This window comes from Pleurodeles waltl, chromosome 6, assembly GCF_031143425.1.
Source record: "Pleurodeles waltl isolate 20211129_DDA chromosome 6, aPleWal1.hap1.20221129, whole genome shotgun sequence".
NCBI classification, from domain to species: domain Eukaryota; kingdom Metazoa; phylum Chordata; class Amphibia; order Caudata; family Salamandridae; genus Pleurodeles; species Pleurodeles waltl.
This window is the reverse complement of record NC_090445.1, coordinates 354,499,786-354,524,682: the sequence shown is the minus strand read 5'-3', so window position 1 is coordinate 354,524,682 and position 24,897 is coordinate 354,499,786.

The following is a 24,897-nucleotide window of genomic DNA, read 5'->3' as shown; positions in this document are numbered from 1 at the left end:
AACTCAGAGGTATGTACCCACAGCTTACACAGAACACATTCATACTCAAAAAGTGGCCTGTATGTGTGTTGAGTCTAGGCCTAGGTATGTGTGACGCAGTTAAAAATGAAGCCATGTGGGCCCCTGAAATGGCGGCTGCCTAACCTGCAAAGTGGGACAATGGGAAGTGAGGTAACTGCACTGGCGTTGTACACCATCGCAGTAGCCGGTCGACGACCGCGGCACAATGCTTTATTGGTTAACATTGGACCCTATGGGTCCCAGGAGCCAATGACGATGTACGTCGGCGGTGACGGTACGCACCGCCGCGGACGTGACCGCCATTTTCTATCTGTTCAATCACTTGATACCTGATCATCGACAGGAGAGGACCTACACTGCAAGTGCTGCTGTGACCTCGGTCTGGAAGAGACAATGGCTCGAGTGTCTGGGGAAAGGGCCCCTGCCTTCACATCGGAGGAGTTGGAGAAACTCATGGACGGGGTCCTCCCCCAGTACACGCTACTCTACGGTCCTCCAGACAAACAGGTAAGTACACTGGGAGCATGATGTATGGGCTATGCCTGTGTGGAGAGGGGTGGATGTAAGAAGGAAGGGGGGAGAGTGCGGCATGCATGAAACAACGTGAGTGCATGTGCCACATGGCAAGGGTAGGGATGGGGGCCAATCACTTTGACGGTGCAGTTGATAATAACTTTCTCTTCCCCCTGTACAAATCATGTAGGTCAGCACCCACTAGAAAAAACATATTTGGCGTGCCATCGCCAAGGACGTCCAGACCCTGGGGGTCTACCACAGATGGAGCACCCACTGTTGGAAAAGATGGGAGGACATTCGCCGCTGGAGCAAGAAGACGGCGGAGGCTCAGCTGAGGATGGCCTCCCAACATGGGAGAGGTGCCCGTCGCACCATGACCCCCCTGATGTTCAGGATCCTGGCAGTAGCGTATCCGGAGTTGGATAGGCGCTTGAGGGCATCACAGCAGCCACAAGGGGGTGAGTACACTCGCATTCTGCTGACTTTGCGCGCAGTGGAGGTGTCTGGATGGGGGAGGTGGGCTGTGGGTTCCCCTAGGCCAGGAAGAGTGTGCTAGTTAAGTCCACTTTTTCAGACAGACCCTGTGGCACCCCACCCCACCTGGGTACAGTGCCAACCACACCTATTCAGGCTCCTGAGACATCCATGTGTGCAGATATCGGCCATAGCCTTGTAGGCCATGTCCCAGGGATTGAATAGTGGACCCCAAGTGCGCAGTGTAGTGCAGGGGGCTTCTGTGTCTGTCGTGTCTGCCAACGGTAGCGGTAATGCATGCACTCAACATGTCTTTCTTCTGTCTCCCCCCCCCTCTTTTTGTGGTCTCCTTGTACTTGTGTGCATTAGCATCATCAGGCGGAGGAGCAGTGGCACCGGAGCAGGAGGGAACTGCATCCCACATGGCCCTGGAGGGCGACACTACGGACTCCGATTTCACCAGTGGGACGGAGGGCGAGGGGAGCTCCACGACTGGGACAGGAGCTGACACCAGTGATACGGACTCGTCCTCTGATGGGAGCTCCCTTGCGGTGGTGGGCCCAACTGTGTCCACCGCATCTAGAGGTACAGCTGCCACCACCCCCTCCAGCACCGCCCTCCCAGCAGCCCCTCAGCCTTTGCCCAATGCCTGCTCACCCAGGAGGGTGGTCATCACCTTTGCCCCAGGCACCTCAGGCCCTGCCCCAGTCACCCCTGCAGCCCTCAGTGAGGAGGCCATCGACCTCCTCATGTCCCTCACTATTGGGCAGTCTACCATTTTGAATGTCTTCCAGGGTGTGGAGAGGCAATTGCAACAATCCAATGCATTCCTGGAGAGCATTCATTCTGGTCAATCAGCCCTTCAGCGAGCCTTTCAGACTCTGGCCTCAGCACTGATGGCAGCCATTGTCCCTGTCTCTAGCCTCCCCCCTCCAACTTCCTCCACCCAGACCCACACCCCTGTACCTCAGCCTATCCCAAGCACACCATCAGACCAGCATGTACACACCTCAACACACAAGGGAAGCTCTGGCAAACATAAGCACCACACATCCCACAGGCACTCACGCAAGCATCACACACATGCAGACATACCAACATCCACTGCCTCCACTGTGTCCCCCTCCTCCTCGTCGCCCTCATCCCTCCCAGTCTCATCTCCACTCACACCTGCATGCACTACATCTTCAGCCACTACGTCCATCACCAGCACACCCACCACCACACCCCGCTCACGTGCACTCACTACCCCCACTACCATTCACACATCCCCTGTGTCCTCTCCCAGTGTGTCTGTGAGCCCACCTCCCAAGGTACACAAACGCAGCCACACACCCACCCAAGAGCCATCCACCTCACGACAGCCTCCAGCCCATGCACCTTCACCCAAAGTCAGCAAACGTACACCTCCTACGACCACTACATCTTCCTCCACTCCCAAACCCCCTCCATCTACCCATCCAAGTGTTACTAACAAACTTTTCCTGGCCAGCCTTGACCTTCTTTCCCTCACCTCCCCCTCCCCGTCAGTCTCCTAGGGTCTGACTCTCCAGGTCCCAACCAAGCACCTCGGCCACAACATCGGTGGGACCAACGGTGCCAGTAGTCACCGGATTATGGAGTGTACCGGGCAGCAGGGCAGCCAGTGTGGCAAGGAGCCACAGCACGGACAGTCCCCCACCTGTCAAGCATCAAAAGTTGGCCAGTGCCTGGCGGGAGAGGGGGAAGACATCAGCCACCAAAGCCGCTCCCAGGGGTACAGGTGGGAGTGTGGAGTCAGCTGCGACACCTTCCAAGGTGGGGAAGGGGTACAAGAAAACCAGCAAGTCTGGGAAGATCAGCACGGCGAAGAAGAACACCATCAGCCCCGCTGCCATGGAGCTGACCGCCAGCAGCCCCACTGCCACAGACAAGAACGCCATCAGCCCCGCTGCCAAGGAGCAGACTGCCAACAGGACCACTGCTCCAGACAGGACCCCCATCAGCCCCGCTGCCAAGGAGCCGACCGCCAGCAGCCCCACTGCCCCAGACAGGACCGCCATCAGCCCCACTGCCAAGGAGCCGACCGCCAGCAGCAACCCCGCTGTCCAAGACAGGACCGCCAGCAGCAGCCCCGCTGCCCAAGACAGGACCACCAGCAGCAGCCCCGCTGCCCAAGACAGGACCGCCAGCAGGCCCCGCTGCCCAAGAAAGGACCACCACCAGCAGCCTCGCTGCCCAAGACAGGACCGCCACCAGCAGCCCCGCTGCCAGGGAGCCGGCCAGCAGCAGCCCCGCTGCCAAAGTCAGGACCGCCAGCAGCAACCCCGCTGCCCAAGACAGGACCGCCCGCCAGCAGCAGCCCCACTGCCCAAGACAGGACAGCCAGCAGCAGCCCTGCTGCCCAAGACAGGACCCCCAGCAGCAGCCCTGCTGCCCAAGACAGGACCGCCAGTAGCTGAACCACTGCCAAAGACAGGACCACCAGGAGCTGAACCGCTGGCAAAGACACCGCTGCCACAGGCACCGCTGTCAAGGACACCACCGCAACAAGCACTGCTGCCAAGGACACCGCCGCAACAGGCACCGCTGTAAAAGACACCGCCGCCACAAGCACCACTGCCAAGGACACCGCCGCCACAAGCACCACTGCCAAAGACCCCGCCGCCACAAGCACCGCTGCCAAGGACACCGCCGCCACAAGCACCTGTCAAGCATCAAAAGTTGGCCAGTGCCTGGCGGGAGAGGGGGAAGACACCAGCCACCAAAGCCGCTCCCAGGGGTACAGGTGGGAGTGTGGAGTCAGCTGGGACACCTTCCAAGGTGGGGAAGAGGTACAAGAAAACCAGCAAGTCTGGGGAGATCAACACGGCGGAGAAGAACGCCATCAGCCCCGCTGCCATGAAGCCGACCGCCAGCAGCCCCACTGCCACAGACAAGACCGCCATCAGCCCCGCTGCCAAGGAGCAGACTGCCAACAGGACCACTGCTTCAGACAGGACCCCCATCAGCCCCGCTGCCAAGGAGGCGACCGCCAGCAGCCCCACTGCCCCAGACAGGACCGCCATCAGCCCCGCTGCCAAGGAGCCAACCGCCAGCAGCAACCCCGCTGTCCAAGACAGGACTGCCAGCAGCAGCACGCCTGCCTAAGACAGGACCGCCAGCAGCAGCCCCCCTGCCCAAGACAGGACCGCCAGCAGCAGCCCCGCTGCCCAAGACCGGACCGCCAGCAGCAGCCCCACTGCCCAAGACAGGACCGCCACCAGCAGCCCGCTGCCTAAGACAGGACCGCCACCAGCAGCCCCGCTGCCAGGGAGCCGGCCAGCAGCAGCCCCGCTGCCAAAGTCAGAACCGCCAGCAGCAACCCCGTTGCCCAAGACAGGACCGCCCGCCAGCAGCAGCCCCGCTGCCCAAGACAGGACCGCCAGCAGCAGCCCTGCTGCCCAAGACAGGACCTCCAGCAGCAGCCCCGCTGCCCAAGACAGGACCCCCAGCAGCAGCCCTGCTGCCCAAGACAGGACCGCCATTAGCTGAACCGCTGCCAAAGACAGGACCACCAGCAGCTGAACCACTGCCAAAGACACCGCCACCACAGGCACCGCTGTCAAGGACACCGCCGCAACAAGCACTGCTGCCAAGGACACCGCCGCAACAAGCACCGCTGTCAAAGACACTGCCGCCACAAGCACCACTGCCAAGGACACCACCGCCACAAGCACCGCTGCCAAAGACACCGCTGCCAAAGACACAGCCGCCACAAGCACCGCTGCCAAGGACACCCCCGCCACAGGCACCGCTGTCAAGGACATCGCTGCCACAGGCACCGCTTTCAAGGACACCGCCGCCACAAGCACCGCAGGCCCATGAGCACAAACAGCTCTGAAGCTACTGAGGACGCCACGAGCAGGATGAAGCACTCTGGGCACAAGGCCCCCTCCAGAACCAGTGGAGAAAGACATCCACTACCTCTGTCCTTGGCAGGATGAAGCCCTCTGGGCACATGGCCCCCTCCAGAACCAGTGGAGAAAGACATCCATTACCTCTGTCCTTGGCAGGATGAAGCACTCTGGGCACAAGGCACCACCCAGAACCAGTGGAGACTGTTATCCACTTGAGAGACTGTGGCTTTGCACTCCCCAGGATTAGGCAGTGGGCAAACCACCCACTATATAGACTTGAGAGACTGTGGCTTTGCACTCCCCAGGATGGAACAGTGGGCAACCCACCCACTGTAGAGGCTTGAGAGACTGGCTTTGCACTCCCCAGGATTGAACAGTGGGCATGGGGCCCCCTCATGGATTTGGCGTCGTGCACTCAGCCGGCTGAGGTGCCCACCCTTTCCCTTCCCCCTGAGGTGCCTGTTTTATTTCTATCTGATGCCCCTGCAGTGTTCTCTCTGTCTTGTTCGGGTATTGAGTGTGGGCCTCGCCCATGCCTTTTGGGCCCAGTGGTCCACGGACTATGATGGTGGAATCCCTTCGACTTGTGTTCTTGGTATTAATAATTGTTCAAAGTGTAAATGTGTATATATGTAAATATTTTTTATTACTGTATTTTAATATATTACAATCATTCGACTCATTTCCTTTTGTCCATGCATTCGGCCTGTTGGCGGTCTTACCGCAGCTTTAACACCGACCGCCAGGGTTGTAATGACCACCTATATCTCTAAAACCCTCCACCCTCTGTCCATTGATGGTCACCTACTGCCTGTACTTCTTCGTGTTCTCAGGCATGAGGGTCCTCTGGACCCTTTCACTGTCCCCTAGTACCCTTCTCTTGGAACCAACTCCTCCACAAGTGCTACACTGTTGAGCCCTGTGACTATGCACCAGTGGGTGCCTGTATGCACTTTGGACACTTGGGATCCCCCTCATATGAACCTTCTGGACACATGCATAACACTTGTGGAGACCCTTTTCTGCAGGATTCCCTGTAGAGATCCAAGGCTTCTTCTCACCTGGGGGAAAGGAATAATTTCCATGGGAACTGGGTTGGGATTCCTTAGAGAACTCCCCTTGTTCACCCCTGCCCCGACTTCTTCTGATGGGGACCCTACCAACCCTTGGAAGAGTCTCCCCAATACCTCTTGTTGAGCCTGGTACACGCCCAGTGGTCTACGTCCTGGGCAAGCTTCCTGGGGTCAGTCAGCTTGTTGTCAATCAGGTGCTGGCGCAGTTATACAAGTGCGCCTATGCATTCAAATTGTACAACCCCTCATAATTTGTTATCTTTCTGCCCTTCACCCAACCATCCAGTGCTCTGCAAAAAGAATCAATCAGATATTCTATCCAAGTTTGGGAATTTGTTTTCTTGTAGGACCTAAACTTTTTGTTGCACTGCTCTGGGGTGAGTCCACACCTAATGAGTAGGTTGCCCTTCATGACAGGGTAGGTGTGCCCCTTGGGATTCCCTAAGGCTGTCAAGGTGTCCCTACCCTCTACCTCAAAGTTCTTCCACAGACCTGCCCCCCCATGTACCTCTGGGGCCTCGTTCATGTGGAGAGCTGACTCATACCCCTTAAACCACAACTGTATGTCATCCTACCTCTTATAATCCTTCACTCAATCTTTAGGAATATGCATCCTCCTGTCAGACTGCACTGGAAATATGCTGCCACCATTCACTCTGGGTTCAACCTGATTCGCCTTGAGTAGCCAAGTAGTGAGCCAAAAGCAATATTTTTTCATCCAGAGCAAGGGCCTTTTCCTTTTTTTGCTACTTTTGCGCCATTTCAAACATTTTGCTTTTTGTTTCAATCCTGAGATTATTAAGCCCCAGCTCTGGTCTGTCACCTGTCCTCTAGCTCCTCTGGGGACAAACCTCTGGATGACACACTGCTGCCACTCCTGAAGGGTGTTCCCCTACAGGCAGTTCCAGAGCTCCAAAGTCCCCTTGTTGGTTCTGTACCTCCACATCCTCATTCTCCGCCTCACAGCTTCTCTTGCTGCCCACCTGGCCCTCAGTGCCTTTTACAGCTCCTCTTCCTTAGAGGAACTATTCGCAGGGCAATTAAGATTCTTGCAGATCTGTTTTATTTGAGGCACTGTGTAGGATTTCAAGTTCTCAATTTCAAACACAACCTCTGCAACTTCACTTGCTGTTTCACCAGACAGAGACATGATTTGTTGAGGATACTTCAAAACAGAAAGCAAATCAAAAAGCAGTGTGTAATTGCATAATGGTCTGCAATATGCAGTAGTGTACACCAATTACTGTATGTCAGGTACAAGTACAAGTCTTATCCTCACTGCTGATCAGGATTAGAAATGGGGTCTTTAGTTGGCAGTGGTTTGCAAAGTGCAAGTAGGGACCACCCTCTAGTCAGGATAAGTGAGTCACATAGCTAAGATAACCCCTGCTCACCCCCTGGGTAGCTGAAAATACCACAAGAGTACTTCAGTTTAGTTAAATTGTCTACATTTATCTGAGTAAACCAAGACCAAAACAACAAAGATCCAACACACACAAGCAAAGATACACATTTTTAAATTTTAAATCTCAGTAAAGCAAACAGAAGCACAATAGCTCCAACTGGGGCTATCACTACATCTTGATGGAGTCGTTCTCAATAGTCTGACACCACTCGCAAGGGGGTGCAGGCCGATCACGGAGTCGCATACACCCCAGGTACAGTTCCTTAGAAAATAATGAGGAAACAAAGACGTTGCAAGGAGTCAGGGAGGTGAGGCGTCGCTGGAGCTGGTGTGGCCTTGGTTCCTTACTGCTACCGGGGACGTGAGGTGTTGGTTCCTTACTGCTATGCAGGGGAGGGGATGTGTCAGTTCCTTACGGTTGCAGGGAAAGTGGTGCGGCATCGGAGATGAGGCATCAGTTCCTTATGAGAGGAGAGGTCGATCAGACCAGCAGGTCAAGAAGTGATGCATCAGCTTTGTAGTGCTGCGATCACACTATGGCGCCACAGGTGCTGCACCAGAGTCAGAGTCGGGAGTCATGGACGTCGGTGATACAGCACTGGGTACTCGCACTGTGGTGGGACTTTAGTGCACCGTGGTGGCTAATATTACTCTACTGGCCATAATTTCAGGAATTGTAAAATATCAAAAACAACTGTAAATGGTGGTAATACGCAAGATTATGCCAGAATAATAAAACATTTGCCCATGTCAAATAAGACTGCATAAATTCAAACACTGAAAACAAAATAAAAGACCTGCTAAAGATTTGCAACTTGTGCATTTAGGCTATAAATTGACCGGAACACATTACAGGATCTGTCCTACACCTGACACCCTAAGGTAGTATTTTCCAAACTTTTTTCTTTTTCCTCTAGGTTTTGCTGATTCCCTTTTAGTGGCCATAGGGCCCTAAGCTTTTTCCCACTGTAAGTGTACGCCCTTCCTACATATGTTAGGAGATGGTGCTAACCAGTAGGTGCACACTTACACAATGTTATTTTAATACGTACTGAGCCTGCCAACGTAGCCCAGTTTGTGCACAGTTGCGCAATGGTGTCATAACATTACTGAGCCTTCCACTGTAGGCTAGTGCGTGTGCACTTGCACAATGGTGTTTTACCATAAACTGAGCCTTCTACTGTAGGCCAGTGTATGTGCACTTGCACAATGGTGTTTTAATATGCACTGAGCCTGTCACAGCAGGCCTCTGTGGATGCACTTACACCTTTGTGTGTTCTTAAACTTACATTCAGCCTGCCTCTGAGGAATAAACGTGTGTTATCACTTCCAATGAGGATTGCTCTGCCCATAGGTTAACATGGGAAAAGTTTACCGGTATTCCTAACTGCATTAGTGAATTGCATTGGAGCAGCCTAATACTATTTCCTATCACTGAAATTGTCCTGACAAACTCATTCCTACGGTAAAGGTGGCTTTGTCAATAATCACTGAAAAATGCCACTTCTAGAAAGGTATTTCTCTGCTCTAAAATGATTTGTGTGCCTTTTTAAAATCGACTCTATTCCAAACTGGAGGCACATCTGTGCATTCCTCAGCAACAGCTATAAGCCTTGGCCACATAACTGGAACTACAGACCTCTGCCATTTGGATTTGGATACATTGGAGGGAGAGGTTTTGAAACTTGGCCTCTTGGGGCCAGATCATGACCCCATGACCCAACTAAAGATTAATATCTGTATTATATGGCCCCATGGCAGGCAGGACTAAAATTTAGGGGAGACATCTGTGGTTCAAAGAAGAACCCTCTGAACCACCCCCAACTTCAAAGGCAGACTACAGTATAACTACTGGTACCCCACTGCAGCAAACTAGTGATACACTTGCAGGGGCTTGGAACCTCATTGTGCACAATGCTACAGGAATATGTTGTGTACAGGAGTAAGAACGGTCCTTGGAAGGGACCCCTCACTGTTCTAACATCGTGTCTGGCCTGGGCAGACTGCCTGCTAATGTGTGGCACACTGAAGTGTGCTCTCCCAGGGCTTGTTAGCTTGCCCCCTTTTTTCAGTGGAGGTCTCACAGACATCAAAGACCTCCTGCAAGTGACCTACACCTTCTACCTGTGTCACCTTCTACTTATGTCATCTGGAGAGCAGTGCTCTCCTAAGCGTCTACATCATCTGCTGGGCTCCACCTGGTTGCAGCGGTGTGAGCGTGGAACTAAGTATTGTGACTGGAGACAGAATTGCCTGGTGTGAAGCCTTCAAAGTACTGCCCACATTCAAGGAGTGTGGTCCTTCATTGTGGGGCCATGACACGCATACGTGTCTTGTTGTTTGTGAGTGGATTCACCGGTTGCAGGATCCTGTGTGGCCTATTTTGTCGATCATGCCGCATTTCTCTCATATGACATGCCAATTGCATGCTCATTGTGTGCAGTGTCCGATTTAGGTTGCAACCCTCAGAGGTGGAGGCATACCAGACCAGTGCTCTACCTCATGTGGCACCACTGAACTATGCCTGGTTGGACACTATTGTGATCAGCGGGTGTCCTATGGTGATCCTCCCCCATGCTTTGCAGACCTGGCGCCGGTCCAGAAGGCACATCATTGATGAACTTTATACCTTAACTTCCACAAAGTACTTCTTATGCCATTGGCTAAACTGTGTGAGGATTTAGCAGTTTTATTTTTAGGGGAAGATTTTAAATATTCTGCATCACCTCATAAAGGAATACATTTCTGTTTTAATGGAAATATCAGTCACCAGGGGTGTCTCCTCCACGAAGGCGGATGAGCGTCGCCCCTCTAGCCAAGAGCCAGGAGATGAAAAATAACACAATAGTTACACCATTGTTTTATTTTTCATCTCTTGGATCAGCAGTACAGGGAGGGCGGGTCTGGGCCATGGGAGGGGGAAGGAGGGGCGAGTGCACCTAAGTGTGCATGTGTGTTTGCCCTACCATCTTAGGCCAGCCAAATATATAAGTGCACTGCTCAGACCCCAGGGCTGTGTCTGAGCTGCAGTCCGAGCTGCTCAGACCAATCCTGATGCTGCTTTCATGCTACGTTTAGCATCTGGCCTGGTTGGGCACTATTGTGATCAGCGGGTTTAGCATCAAAGCAGCACCAGGATTGCTGGGGAGCTGCTGCTGGTGTCCCAGTGAATGCTAGGACACCAGAAGAGGAGCGAGGTGGCAGGAGGTGGCAGGAGGTGGTGCGAACATCGGATAAAGGTACGTTTTTTTTCTTTATTTTTTTTTTATTGTTTTACCCCATCCCCGTCCTCTCCCCCAGCCCCCTCCTTGACATCTGTAGCAGGCGCCGCTGGCAGTCACAACACTAAGATGGGGATGAATTTCACACAGACTATTTGTGGTCATTACACACATTATATTAATGGACCTTGCAATAAAAAGCTGCCCTTTCTCCCTCCCTGCAGGCTTGAGTTCTGCGAGAATCATGAGGCCTCTATTTCCCTGTCTCATGCAGAAGCTTCTAAAGCTACTTAACTTATCACTCACTGATGACACTGTTCCTGCAATGTGGAAATTAGTGATTGCAAAACTTATTCTGAAATATTCTTCCCTAAAAGCTGAGAGTCTCAACAACCTTTGCCTATGTCTTTATTTCCCTATAAAATGGAGGGTAAACACTGACCATCCCAATCCCAGCAGTGGACATGGACACCTCTGTTTCTAGGAAGAGGAATGCTGCTGTAATGATGAAGACAATATTCCAAACAGTCATTTGCACAATGAGTCCTTCAGTGCATCTTTTAGTGAGTAGTGAAGTGATTGCATAGTTTTTCAGGTGTAAGATATGTATGAGCTGGAGTTGGAGCCACTGGTGCCATCAGGGTACACTAGCTAATCAATCTGTGTGCAGGAAAAAGACACCTCTGGTCAGTGACGCTATTTTGTGCACTTAACTTGAAAATGGGAAAAAGAATTGGGCCCAAATTTAAAAGGACCTAGTGCCTCCTTGTGCCACATTAGCGTAATTTGTTTTATGCTAATATGGCCCAACAAACCCAAAATCACAGCGCCAGTTTTACAAAGTGGCGCAATGCATGCATTGCACCACTTTGTAACCCCTTGCTCCACATTATGACTTCGCCAGGCAAAGTATGCAAGAGGAGCAAAAAGTAGCACATAGAAATCTAAAATATTTCTTTGTGCCAAAGTTTTTGCCATTTTGAACACCTGCTCAGAGCAGATGTTAAAAGGGGGCACACCATTGATTAAAATGGGCCTCTATGTACTGTTTGGCGCTAACACTGAACAGTACCGCAATAGCCCCCTACCCTGCACCATGGTGCACCGTATTTTTATTACAGTGCACTTATGGCAGCAGGAGCGGGGGCGCTGACAGGTGCAAGAAAAGTGGCACCACTTTTCTTAAATCTGCTCCTTAATGCTCCTGGGAGATTCTGAACTGTAGGATAGCGTGCTGTGTTGAGCACCTGTTGCACACATGTTTAACATCAGGCAAGATGTGTGAATCCAACTAAATATCCTCCTGAGGTCTATGAAACGAGGACCACTGATATGTGTCATTAATAATGCTTATGATTGACGTGACAAGGTTGAATAATTCTCTGGAGTGTCCTACAAAAATGTATCTTATTTTCATACAGTTTTAGTACCAGCCCAGGCCCGAACTTTAAACAAATGGATGTACTTCCTGGCTACTGGAGTCGACATGAAGTGAAAATGTGAGCATTCATTGGCACATTATGTTAAGGAAGCCAATATTTCACTACTTAAAACTAGCACAGCAGACGTGTCTCTTCAGCATGTTTCTGCCACTATATATTGTACAGTGTATGAAAATGAGTCAGACTTCTCTTTTGTAAAAGTCCCATGGGAGGATCCCTGTCATGCCGAAGGAGTTGAGATCATTTCAGAAAAACATGAGTCTCGTGCACTTGTATCTGTGTGGTCTTTTTTTTCCTAGGCCGGGTGAAAAAGTCCATTACGTTGGCGGAGTTTAAGGAATTCTGCAACTCTGCGTTCCACAGATTTTTCTTTTTTTCTAATGTTGGGGCGTGCTTTCTGTCATTTCGCTCATGCGAGAATTATTTCTACTACTAATGAAACTGCAACAGCAATGCCATGTTTCACTGGTCTTTCTTGCATGTTTGCCTTTATGTGCACAAAGAGAAAGAGATATCACCTGCCAAACAGAAGGCCTGTGCTCGATGTGATGTGTGATCACACTCAAGACCACACGGACATCTCTTCAGCTGATGAAGCTAAGTGATACTGCCAAGTGGCAGCTTTAAGATGGCCCCAAAGAAAGCAGCTACCAAGAAAGCGGCCAGTGATAAAAAGGAGCTTCCCACTACTGGTATGTCACCCCAGAACTTTTTTGGACAAAGACATGTGCCTACCGCACCAGCCTCTGGGGAGCAAGCTGGAAGCACCACTCTCGCATCAGCGGCCGCATTACAAAGTAGGCCCAAGCTCATGTCTGGCACAGAGGTAGCCTCTCTAATCACAGGAGTGCTGACGAGCAGTGACGTTGAATTAGACTCTTTTTCTCAAAGTAGTACCCAGTCATTGCTGGAAACTCAAGCCAGTGAACAACAACAGCCACAGCCAGCAATAGCAGTTCCTCCCAAAGTAGGAGCACATCAGGATGTTGAAGTTCATGAAGAGGAAGCCGAAGAAGCCCTTCTTTCACAAGATCCACTGTCTTCCAGATCTCTGTCATCTTCTTCCTCAATTCCCCCTGAAAGCCTTAGAGTTATGGATGGAGAAGTGGAGGATGACGAGTATGATGACGAGCCAGTCATCATGGATGTTAGCCTAGCCCCAGTGGAGTCAAACATTACCCCATCTTTTCAACCTGCTCTGAGAGATGTGGCAACAATACCACCACCTCCACCAGCTTCCAAATTTACAAGACCAAGGGTGCGAGCTACATCCACAACCACCTCAGTAGAAGAAAGCGCAGCAGAGAGGCAAACATCATTAAAACAACATCCACCTACCGCCACTTCTTCAAATATTGGCAGTGGCACCAGTATTAGAAAGTTGACCTCCCCAGTTTGGACTTCTTTACAGTTAGTGAAAACGAGCCAAACAGTGCCATATGCTCCATTTGCTGAGCAAGTGATAGTCGGGGTAAGCTTAGTGCAGAATATAGAACCGGAGGCCAAACAACCCATTTGAGAAAATAACATGCAATCCGCTGGGAGACGCACCTAAGAGGCCAAAAGGAAAAGCCTGCAAATGGTGTTAGTGAAGGTGTTGAAAGCAGGGAATCTGATCCGATCATGGGGGAAGGTGAAGAAGAGGGTAACATTTTTGTTACACAAATAAGCCCTGTCCCCAGCAGTTCAGTAGTATAGTCGCCCACATCAGCAACATTGCGATTTTACATGCAGACTCAAAGTAAGGTGGAAACACCAAAGAAAGAACCTACAGTGGCTGCCCCCCTGAGACACACATTGAGCCTGAATCAGTGGCACCAGCAAAGAAAAAAAAATCAGGCTACTATTGCTGCCATGTTTAGGCAGGAGGGGCAGTACAAACGCAACTAACCAATGGCACGTTTGTACAATGGGAAGCTGACTCAAATGTAAGCACTGAACCTCCTCCCTTTTTTCTTTTGTGGAAGGATTGGGTTTTCTAGAATTTGGTGGATAATGGCAAAGGTCTTTACTCTTGCTCTGCCACCTCTGAGTGAATACAATTCCTGCAAAAACCCATTCTCACTCTCTCCACCCACAAAATGTCCCACCCACTAAAATAAAAGGTTAAAAAAGGGGCAGAGGTGGGCAGTAAAAGAGGGCCAGGATGTTCCTGAGGATCCCCTCCACATGTGCCTGATGAGCCTCTAACTGTGCCAGTCTCCAAATGATGCTTCATTGGGAGACGGTCTTCGAGGGGGGGCAGCAGGGATGATGTGATGGTGGGTGGCTGCCCTGGCACTGTGGCATAGATGTTGCTGGGCTGGAGGCTCTGGAACCTGGCTAGGGCCCTGAGTACCGGCAGCAGTGACTGCTGCTGCCAAGTCTTTCTCCTCTTCCTCCAGAACCACAAGCCGCTAGAATTCAGCCCATATGGCCTCCAGCTTCGTCCGCCGCAGCTGGGCTGCTATTTCCTGCCGTGATGGTGGACCAGCAGAAATACCTATATCAAGAAAGAAAAAAGAGAAATTGTAAACAATGCTCCGAGCAAAACACTTGTTTAAAATCATGTAGTGTAGTGGCACAGTAGCAGTACATTTGGTGGTCACCTCAGGCCATTCAATTTTAGGGCGACAACTGTCACAGCCATATTATGCACTGTGGAGTACAAGTATTCTTCTCTCAACTGTTGTGCTGAATTAATGGGGGCATTGCTAGCTCAGCTGGTGCCAAAGTTGTACTCGTTACTGTCTGCAGCTGGGGCCGCTCTACTAGAAAATTATTATACTCCAATGACCCTGTTCTTCTTTGTACCTGAACTACAATGCCAATGAATACTAATAATAAAACATGCCACATAGTATAATCAATCATGCAGTCATCCTGTTTGCCAAAAGTAGGGTCTGGGAGAAATGATGCACTGCACTACAGGGAAAGGATTAAGGAATGGGATATATATTGTATGTGGAGCATTTTCATTGTCACAGACTATTCCATTCAGGAAATCAAGGCACATACTTATTGACCACTTTACTCACTGCCCTCATGCACCTCCTCCACCACACTTTGTAATAACTACTTTAAAAAAAAAAAAATACATTTGCTTTGCAGTAAGGAAAGGAATCTTCTTCACGTACTCAACTGCAGGGTACAGTAGAGTCAATTAGGATGGATGGGAAGAGTACAAACTTTTCAGATCAATCAATTCCTCATCATCATCATCATGTGCCTAAGGTTTGGCTAATAGTTTGACTCAATGTTGTTGGCAATTGTTCGAAGGGAAAAATTAGAACAGAAGTAAATCCATTATGGAAGCCATATTAAATTATATTCATCACTTGGCTTGAAAAATGTGGCGCAACCAAAGATTGCATTTTTCAAATTATTCAGAAGTCTAATACAGAACTTAAGAAAGATTAAAGGAGTGAAGTACTAGGAAGTGACTAACACAGTGGGCACTGGGAGGAAAGGGAAACACATCTTTTTTGCTGCATTGCCTTGCATTGAAAAGAGTTTGACACACTTAAGCTGACAGGTGCACATTGCCCAGCCAATATTGGAGTGCCGATTCTGCTGAATTGAACAATGAAGCTGTTAGGTCATCATGGGTGGAACTGGTGAAAGACCATAGCGAGGGAGGGAGGCAAGGGTAAATGGATGCTGGGATACATATTACCTGCCTGGCTTGAAAAATACTGTGAGTCAAGGGAATATTCTGAAATACCATCCAAACCTTTGCATCAAACCTTTGATAAAAAACCATTCCACGCATGTAAAGTAGGTAAGAAGAATGCCCCTTTCAAGAAGAGCTCCCTTGCTTCTTCATTCCAAGCATTTATCTATTCATCATTGCAAATGTTCTTCTAGTACTCCTATTCTTCACCCTTGGCTTTGATACACACCAATTAAGGTAAGCTTTACATTCTCTCATCCAGTCCTTCGCTATTTAAAACCATTCAAATTCCAAACATGGATATCTACTAACCTTTTGCCAACATGCATTTACCCAATAACCACCCATGCATCCTTTCACCCATTCACCCATCCAAGAGATCTAACCCACCCGAGGAGTCCATTCACCCATCCAAGCATGGAATCCTTTCACCCATACCCTTTCCCCCACCTGGGCTGGCATCCTTCACCGGTATACCCTTTCATCCATCCTTCACCCATAGATTCTATCATCCTCCTAATCACCCACCTATATGAATATTATTATGCACCCTTTCATCCACACACACATCCTTACACTCTTATTATATTTCACCAATCCATTCTACTTCCACCCTTCTTTCAGTTTTCAAAAACACATCATAGTTCAAGTTCATGTTATAAGCCTTAGTCTGCTGAGTTGCAGATAGAAGAGCCCAATACTTACTTAACTCCTGCTGCATCTGCAAAAGAAGGGGGTTAACGAGTGAGTCAACAACACTAGTACACCCTTGTAGTGACAATATTACTAATTGTTAAAAAGCAAGCAATAGGACTTACCATCTACTGCCACTGCCACCGCAGAGACTCCCCCTTCATCTGCTCCCGCAGCACAATCCGCACTGGGGCTGCTGGCCCCGGCACTTGGGGTCGGTGTAGCTAGCAAAAAAATGTACACCATTTAGACGCCACATATTGTTTTTTTGTAATAGCAAAATACAACCGAAAATATATCACTATATTTCGGTCACGATTACTTTTCTTTCAAAACATCAGGTGGGCATTTTGTTGTTGGGAATTTTTTGAAAACCAGGTATTCAAGTAAAAACAAATAATAATGGAGGGGGAGAACTAGCTATTGATGAATCTTAGTTTTTCAAGAGTAATAAAAAGGTGCAATAATTGGTCAATAAAGGAGCTATGGTCTTGGTTGGCTAATGCAATGGGGCCATCCTCCTCATACTTCCAGCCATGGTGTACGGTCATCAACTGCTAGTATACTAATAATACATACAAAACATTGGAGGATACGAACAAATACATGACCATGTTCAAAAACAGCTTTTTTCCTTTTTTTTTGATGATTGAGCTGGAGCAAGAAAAAGAAAGCCTTCTCATGAAACATGTGTAGAATACCTTACATGGGCATGCAATCTTCAGTACATGTGTTCTCATGTGTTACCACCACTCCACAGGATAAGATACATAAGGGAAGAGGGAAAGCTCATTGACAAAGCAGAAGAAAGGAATATACAGACAGACTAGCATAGCTAGACAGTGTGAAGCAAAGAAACTTGAAATGTATAAAATAAGTAAAAAGGATAATGCAGGGATAAGAAGAATTTATGAAACAGATACATTGAAGTGGAGTTTGAAAAATCTTAGGAGACTGGCACAGTAAAAAGGTAGAAACTAATTGTGGAGTGGTAAAAGTTAGGGAAATAAATATTATTAACAACAACAGGAGGACTTACTGGGGCCAACAGAGCTATCTGCCCCGGCACTTGCGGAGAGGCCACCCTCAGCTGCCTCGCCCGCCTCAACACCAGCCCTCCTCCTGTCCCTGGATGCTGGATGATGTAAGAAGAAAACCAGAAAAGATAAGTGGTACTGGTAATAAATAATCTCTCCAAGAATATTACTTTTTTTAAAGGAAAAGGCAAACACAGTAGCATTGCTACATCAGATGTTCAGGGGGCCTGTATAATATTATTATTAGTATCAAGTATCATCCTATTTCAAATTTCCTAATCCTATTTCTAATTTCTGAAAACATTTTGGAATTACTAATAATTTGCAATGAATGATTTCTACAGTTCTCATCCCATTCTCAATCTCTCAATGCATAGATTGGATGCATGCAAAACTACTACACATCACTGGGAAATTGCTTCACAATTGGCACTGTACGAGCTACAAAAAAGAAAGGCACAGAGAAGTGAAAGAACATGCAAAATCACTAATACTCATATATTAACAATGACTATCTTAGACAGGACACAGGAGGAGTCTCTGCATTACTTCTTAATGAGCCCAAGCAAGTGCCAAAAAAAAGAACAATTAAGTAGTGCTGAGCACCTGTCTAGATGATGATCACATAATATTATATTTGTAACATAAAGTTAACTTACTTCCTTGTCAGCAGCATGCTTGCTATTTGAAAAGTAACTATTAGCACAGAGCACAACTAATAATTAATTTTTACTCACCGATCCCCGCAACCTTGAAGCCTAGCATGTCAAGCAGGTCTGTCTCCCGATCAAGGATGTCGGCCCACTGGTGTGTCACTGTTGCTGGGTGAGCCGGACCCCAGAGCTGCAGTGCAAGGCCCGGTGCACCCTCTCACAGCGCTGCTGTCACTCCTGGAGGCCATACCCAGACCTGGCCTGCCCCCTGCTGCCAAGGTGGAGGGGAGGTGGTGCTGCACATAGAACACCAAGGCAGCCACCTCCACTACAGAAAATATGGTGCTGGGCTGCACCCCTTGATGTCACCGCCACCTGCAAAAAAGGCGGGTGACAGATGGGGGCCTGGCGCTGCTGCTCCCCTCCTGTGCCATGGTGCTGGGGACTTGGTGGGAGTGAAGAGATAAGGAAGGAAGGATTGGGAAAAAGGAAGACTACGGGAGGTAGGTTTTAAAACAGAGGAAATGGAGAGATATAGACAGATAGAAAAGTAGGCCCCAGCACCACAAGCTAAAAAAACAAGATGGCCGCGCCCATGTGAACCGCGTGGTGCCGTTCATATGAGAATTCTAATGTGAGGAACAACTTCACGTTGCCAGTGACGTTAAATGTCATGAGAACGGGTGTGGCAAGAAACTCCATCGGCTAACGGAACTCTGTGTTTCTTGACTCTGCCACGTGATCTCTGCCCAGGCCTACTTTTTGCATCAGGTACGGAGTATACTGAGATGGTAGAAAACATATTCATGGGTTATTTTGCATATGTAATTTAACTCAATTTAAATTACCAGGTATTCTATGCCATGTGACGCTGCAGGAGTCCAACCCTAGGACTGTGAAGCCCTTGGAGATCCTCAGACTGACCTGTAGAGTCACTGGTTATTTCATCAGCAATGGATACTGTTGGAATTGGACCTGGCAGCCTCCCATGAAGAGGCTAAAGTGGTCGGCACGGATCTGAGCTCTGGCAGCATATACTAGTCCGAGTCCCTCATGAGTCAGCTGTTAATCACCAGAGACACTTCTTTAAATGAATACTATCTGCCGATGAGCTACATGAGAGCCGAAGACACTGCCACATTTTACTGTGCCTGAGAATCACGGAGAGAGGATGGAAGTCAGAGCTCATACAAATACTGCACTGCACCATCCCTGGAAATTATGGTTAGTAGATCGACCTTCCGTGCACTGACTAAAAAAGACAAAAGTTTCACTCTATAATGTACATTTACACCACGTTTCACTTGAAAATGATTTTGTGAAAATCTTCTTTCCCAGAATGACTAAGGGCCTGATTTAGATATTTGCTGATGGGTTATTCCATCACAGCGGTGACAGATAGCCCCGATATCTAAATCCCTTTGGAAATAATGGGATTTAGATTTCGGTGGACTGGATATACATCACCTTTTTGACAGAGTAACCCATCCACCAATATCTATATTAGGCCCTCCATTAGGAATAAACCAAGTTTACAGTGGAAGATTAAAACAGATAAATGCACGGCTAGCAGTTTTAATGTGGCGTTTGCCCAGACTGGAAATGTTTTAATTGAAAATCTCTGTTTCCATTAACCGTTATACCTTAAACAAGAATCTGTCTGATCCCTTTTCTACTCAGGTAACAAGTCACCACTGAGTTCGCAGTGCACTCAGAAAAGAAGAAAGCAGGATGTGTTTGTTATTTAATGGGGTGAAAGTGACAGCGATATGCATCTTCTATTCAGACAAGTGACACAGGCCAGAAGAAACAAAATCACATGTGAAACAACAAATAAACAGCCTGCAAATATAAAATTAATAACAACAGCATATAAAACAAATCTACTTACCACCAGACTGGGTACCTTAACAGAACATGGGTCAGCTCATACAGAAACAGCAGCTGGCTGCTTGCTGCTGGCTGCTGGTGCTTGACAAGTTACTTGACAAGTTGCTTGTCAAGTTGCTCATTTTGTAAACATTAAAGAGCACTAGAGTAGGTCCCTGCTTTGGCCCCAGGGGGACTGGTGAGTGTGCTGCTCCAAAGGGAGCACTAGAGAGGGTTCCTGTTTTGGCCCCGGGGAGACTGGTGAGTGTGTGTTGTGATCAGAAGCATTGGCTTCCCAAAAAGTATGCAGAGATGCTGACACGCTTATTAAAATGTTCCTGCAAAGTGGATAAAAACGCTTCAATAGTGTGCAGCCATGGAGATATTAAGTAAAGGGTGGGGACAAATAAAGCTAGTGCTGTGCAGGCAAAACCTAAAAAAAAAAGAGTTCTACAAAAGCAGATGAAAACAGTAATTGTGCCTTGTGACACTGATAAGAGTAAACGCACGAGGAACAAGCACTGAAAAATTCAGGAAGTATGCTACAGCCAATGGAAATGGGGGAAAACTAAGTGACAAACACAGGAACCAGTGAAAAGCAAGGGTGGGATATAAGCCCCTTTTAAGATTTATATTGAATGCAATAGATGTCACAAGGACAGTGCAAGCTTTGTGCAGGCGAAACCTAAAAAAGGAAGCAAGAAAGATTAGTAGATAGAAAGGGTGAAGAAAGGGAGCTGGTGGGAAGGAAAAGTAGAAGCAATGGTGCAGGGAAGGCAATAAGGTGTAAAAAATAGACGTAGAAGGATGGGTGAAAAGAAGCCACTGCGAACATGAGGAACAAAGAGATATCAAAGAAAATCAAGATGGCGAAAGGTCAAATAGATTGAAGGGTGAAAGGATGGATAGAATGTGAAAGGACCTGTGGGTGAACGGAAGGTGAAAGGATGGGTGCATGGGAGGCTTAAAGTCTGGACGGAAGAAGGAGAGATGACCAGAAGGATAAAAGGAAGGATGGATGGATGGATGGATGTATGGGTTGATGGATGGGTGGATGGATGGATGGATGAAAAGGTGAAAGTATGCATCAGTAGCTAAATCGAAGGAAGGATGGAAAGGTGACAAGAACTCCTCTAGTGAGGTACAGACACACACACTTCACTCACTTGCTTCTGTAAAATATATTGCTCAAATTGGGACTTATTTATATTTTCTAGTTACAGCCTTTAAATTATACAGAACTCAATATAAGTAACTATTTACTTTACAACTAAATAATCGAGGGCTAAGGAACTAAGGCAGACTGAAAGAAGAACAATCAAAATACAATAGTTTTTTTTTTTTTTAAGTACACATTCAGAGACATTAAAGGGGTCATTACAACCCTGGCGGACGGTGTTAAAGCGGCGGTAATACCGCAAACAGGCCGGCGAAAAAAAAAAAGGGAATTATGACCGTGGGGGAAACTGCCAACATAGACAGCCACTTTAAAACTCCGACCGCCACGGCGGTACAGACAAGCAGCGTGGTAGTCACCGCCAACAGACAGGTGGAAGACAATGTACCGCCCACAGTATCAAAATCCGCCAATCCGCCACCTTTTCCGGGGCGGATTCACCGTGGATAAAAACACGGTGGAAACAGCCATTTCAATGGGAAAACGCTCACCTCAACACACTCCACGAGGAAGGAGGCCACCATGGAGCCGGAACTACAAATTCTCCCTGCGCTTGTCTTTCTGCTCCTCTACGAACACCAGCAATGGCGGTGCTGAAGACAACGGTGAGTACTGCACCTACGACATGGGGGGGGGAGGCAAAAGTCTGGGGGACACACACGCAACACCCCCACCCCCATCCCGACCCTCGCACACTACAACACACACACCAATGCATTTCCAAACATCACAGTAACAACCCCCAACGCCCCCGGAAAAATGCAGAGACAAAAGGAAATGAGTTCAACCATTGTAATGTATCAAAATACAGTAACCAAATATATACAGATATATATAAACATTCTAAAAATTATACATCACGATTAGTACTGCAGGTATGCACATATCAATGTCCGTGGACCACTGGGCCCACAAAGCATGGGCGAGGCCCACACTAGATACCTGTCCACAAACGGAGAGAACACTGCAGGGGCATCAGATAGAAATACAACAGGCACCTCAGGGGGAAGGGAAGGGGGGGCACCTCAGCCGGATTACAGCACCACGCCAGATCCACCACGGGGCTCCATGCCCATTGATGTATCCTGGGGAGTGCAAAGCCACAGTCTCTCAAGTCTCAACAGTGGGTGGTTTGCCACACTGCTTCATGCTGGGGAGTGCAAAGCCACAGTCTCTCAAGTCTCTCCAGTGGGTGGTTTGCCCACTGCTTTATCCTGGGGAGTGCAAAGCCACAGTCTCTCAAGTCTATACAGTGGGTGGTTTGCCCACTGTACCATCCTGGGGAGTGCAAAGCCACAGTCCCTCAAGTCTCTCCAGTGGGTGGTTTGCCCACTGATTTATCCTGGGGAGTGCAAAGCCACAGTCTCTCAAGTCTATACAGTGGGTGGTTTGCCCACAGTACCATCCTGGGGAGTGCAAAGCCACAGTCTCTCAAGTCACTCCAGTGGGTAGTTTGCCCACTGCTTTCTCCTGGGGAGTGCAAAGCCACAGTCTCTCAAGTCACTCCAGTGGGTGGTTTGCCCACTGTACCATCCTGGGGAGTGCAAAGCCACAGTCTCTCAAGTGGATAACAGTCTCCACTGGTTCTGGAGGGGGACTGGTGCCCAGAGTTCTTCATCCTGTGAAGGACAGACGGAGTGGATGCTGTTCTCCACTGGTTCTGGAGGGGGAATGGTGCCCAGAGTGCTTCATCTTGTGAAGGACAGACGGAGTGGATGCTGTTCTCCACTGGTTCTGGAGGGGGACTGGTGGCCAGAATGCTTCATCCTGTGAAGGACAGACGGAGTGGATGCTGTTCTCCACTGGTTCTGGAGGGGGACTAGTGCCCAGAGTGCTTCATCCTGTGAAGGACAGACAGAGTGGATGCTGTTCTCCACTGGTTCTGGAAGGGGAATGGTGCCCAGAGTGCATCACGCTCCCAATGACGGTCCCAATTCCGTCACTGTCCCAGCTACACATGGGCTAACGATGCTTGAGTTGGCGGTCTTTGCCCCATTCAGCGGTGCTTTGCCCTGTTCAGCGGTCTTCACCATGGTGGTCTTTGCCCTGTTCAGCGGTGCTTGACTTTGCTGTCTCTGACCTGTTCAGCGGTGCTTTGCCATGGTGGTCTTTGCCCTGTTCAACGGTGCTTTGCCCTATTCAGCGGTCTTCACCATGGCGGTCTTTGCCCTGTTCAGCGGTGCTTGACTTTGCTGTCTCTGACCTGTTCAGCGGTGCTTTGCCATGGTGGTCTTTGCCCTGTTCAGTGGTGCTTTGCCCTGTTCAGCGGTCTTCACCATGGCGGTCTTTGCCCTGGTCAGCGGTGCTTGACTTTGCTGTCTCTGACCTGTTCAGCGGTGCTTTGCCATGGCGGTCTTTGCCCTATTCAGCGGTGCTTTGCCCTGTTCAGCGGTCTTCACCATGTCGGTCTTTGCCCTGGTCAGTGGTGCTTGACTTTGTTGTCTCTGACCTGTGCAGCGGTGTGTGGCATGAAGGTCCCTCAGTGCCCAGCGGGGCTGTGGCTGCCGGGGCCCTCCAGGGCACTGACGCTGGCGGTGGTCTCCGGACCAGTGGCGATACTGCTGCCCTCCAGGGCACTGACTCTGGCGGTGGTCTCCTGACAATAGTGCTGCCCTCCAGGGCACTGACTTTGGCGGTGGTCTCCGGACCAGTGACGATAGTGCTGCCCTCCAGGGCACTGACTGTGGCGGTGGTCTCCGGACCAGTGACGATATTGCTGCCGCCCAGGGCACTGACTGTGGCGGTGGTCTCCGGACCAGTGATGATATTGCTGCCCTCCAGGGCACTGACTCTGGCGGTGGTCTCCGGACCAGTGACGATAGTGCTGCCCTCCAGAGCACTGACTCTGGCGGTGGTCTCCGGACCAGTGACGATAGTGCTGGCGGTGGCGTCCAGGCCGGCAGGGAGGATGGCGGCCTTCTCCGCTGTGCTGCTCCTACCAGACTTTGGAGACTTCTTCTGCCCCTTCACCACCTTAGGAGGAGTCACAGCTGACTTGGCACTCCCCCCGGGACCCTTGTGAGCTGTTTTGCCGCCAGGAGTCTTCACCCTCTCCGGTCGGCCACTTTCCAACTTAAGGTGCTTTACAGGGGGTGGACTGGCAGTGCTTTGGCTCCGTGTCACACTGGCTGCCCTGGTGGCCGGTGCACTCCACAGACCTCTAACACGCACCACTGGTACCGGACTTTTTGTGGCTGAGGTGCTACTACGGGACCTATGAATTGGAGGGGCGGGGGTGGTGGCACATAGGTCAACGTTGCTCAGGAAAAGTTTCTGACGAACACTGGGATGGGTAGCTGGAGGGGGTCTGGGAGTGGAGGAAGAGGAGGTGGTTGTAGGAGGTGTAACTTTAGGTGATTTGTGTGCAGGTGCAGGTACTGGAGGCTGTCGTGAGGTGGATGGATGTTGGGTGTGTGGGTGCCCGTGTTTGTGACTTTGGGAGGGGGCGTCACAGACACACTGGGAGTGGACACAGGGGACGTGTAAATGGTAGTGGGGTGGTGAGTGCAGGTGAGCGGGGTGTGGTGCCGGGTGTTCTGGTGCGAGTCCTAGTGCCTGTAGATGTAGTGCATGCAGGTGAGAGTGTAGACGACACTGGGAGGGAGGAGGGAGACGACGAGGAGGGGGACACAGTGGAGGCAGTGGATGTTGCTGTGTCTGTATGTGGGTGATGCTTGTGTGAGTGCCTGTGGTATGTGTGGTGCCTATGTTTTCCTGAGCTACTTTTGTGTGTTGAGGTGTGTGCAGGCTTGTCTGATGGTGTGGTTGGGATAGGCTGGGGTACAG